We start from the raw sequence: 2011 nt of genomic DNA on the forward strand, positions 1-2011 counted from the left end.
GCTTACATGAACACTGCAATGAAGTTACTGTGAAAGTTGCCACACTCCAGTGCCTGTCCGGGTACACTGAGGGAGAATTTAGCATGCCAATGCACCTAACCAGCATGTCTTTCGGACTGTGGGAGGAAACCAGAGCACCCAAAGGAAAACCATGCAGACACGGGGAGAACGTGCAAACTCCACACAAACAACTATGCTAAATGCCTTACAATTTACATAACCAAATTAGATACTTAATTAAATTATGAGCAGAATTAGATATAACTGCTCAATAGTTAATTGTTGCATCACATTGATCACCCTATTTAAATCTTAATTTGTTTGACAATGAGTGTTTCAATTAGTTCCTAATTGCCTACTTAGAAAGCATGACCCATAAATGGTATATTGCAATGTGGATGTGATAAAACTAAAAGTGCCAGCAAGTTAGCAACAACTTTTAAAGTGGCTTTAATGAAAAGGGAATCACTTGAAACTTTTGGCTAAGATCAAGTGTAGTATCTGTTCTTATCAGTACAGGCTATTGCTTCTCGGCCTTTTGGCTAAGATCAAGTGTAGTATCTGTTCTTATCAGTACAGGCTATTGCTTCTCGGCCTTTTGGCTAAGATCAAGTGTAGTATTGACATGCTGTACTTGGTTGAAGTCATTAGGTTACATTTTAGCTTCTTTGAAGCAATTTTTAAAAGCAGCATCCTGGCCTTTTGGCTAAGATGCAAATGAGTTCAAGCCTTGGAGGAGGTGCAATGCCTATTCCAATCAGCTTGGATCATGTAGATCAAGCCCAAGACAGGAGGTGAGAGCCCTGTCTTGTCAGCTTGGATCGGGAATGCCTCACTTGTTGAGACTCTGAATTGGACTTGATTTGATTGAATTGGATTAAAAATTTTAAAAAATAAAAAAAATCACTTGAAATTGCAAGTAATGACTTGTGGAAATCTATTATTCTTGGTTAGGAGTTCTACAAGTTTGGATTTCTAATATTGAAGTGTATTGGTCACCGATCACTTATATTATGTCAATAAGACATGAAAGAAATCTAAATAATGCCAGTTGATTCTTCTTTTGCTTTTTTTTTTGTAATGAACTATCTCTTTGAACCTAACAACTTGGCTGCAACAAGTCACATGACCACGGGACTAGCCCTTTGTTCTGGAAGTTTCCAGCAGGAGCTACAAGAATAAAAGAATCCTCCTCTCAGCATTGTGGAATCTCACACCCAATTGTAAGGACATTAAGTGCGGGATTTTCCGGCCACGTTCGCCCCGAAACCAGAAATCCCACTAGAGGTCAATGGACCTTTCCCTGGTCTGTCCCTCACCCACTATGATCCCCGTGATGGGTGGAACAGGAAAATTCACCCTGATAATCATAAAATCAGGGCACCACAAGGGAGATAAGTTCCTTATTCACACCAAGGTTCCATCTCACCTGGAAATGCTGAGGTCCATTTCAAGTGGGACCATTGAGGAGCAATGGGCAGCAGTTGCATCTTTATAAGCTTAGCCCTCTTGCAGAATCAGGGGGTCTTCCCAGACAATGGCTCCCCAAACCCAATACAATAATTCACCAGTTCACAAGGTAGTGGATGGTAACTCTTTCAAAATCTGACGGCTGGGACATTATCAATCCTGAAACTAAAGCCAGTCCTAGACAATTGGTACACATTCCCTTTGAAATCATTGTTAAGATAGGTGACGTGTGACCATTTTGAAATCCCTATATTTCTTTGAGAACTGAGGAACCCTTAGGCTGCTGAATAACCAACTAGCAGACCCGCTGCAGGACTCCCAGCTGTCCAAACAGCTGGTTACCATGTTGGAACTCCTTGGAGTCTTAAAGGTCTATGATCATGGCTTGCAAAGTGGTCTAAGCCAGAAATCCGATTATGCTGCATCATCATTGGTTTCAAGGATTTTTGCATTGCTATCTCCAATCAGGAACTCATCTGGAGTGAAGTTGGATATGAAGGAAACACCCTCTGGACTTGGATTTCCCAGACTCTGGAAATCA

The 2011-nt window shown here is 41.1% G+C and overlaps 1 pseudogene; it reads left to right on the forward strand.

Annotated features, from left to right (window-relative positions):
* Nucleotides 1–522: 522 nt before the first annotated feature.
* On the forward strand, nt 523–682 carry LOC144504180 (U2 spliceosomal RNA; annotated as a pseudogene).
* The last annotated feature ends 1329 nt before the right edge of the window (nt 683–2011 follow it).

This window comes from Mustelus asterias, chromosome 14 (genome assembly GCF_964213995.1).
Source record: "Mustelus asterias chromosome 14, sMusAst1.hap1.1, whole genome shotgun sequence".
NCBI classification, from domain to species: Eukaryota; Metazoa; Chordata; class Chondrichthyes; order Carcharhiniformes; family Triakidae; genus Mustelus; species Mustelus asterias.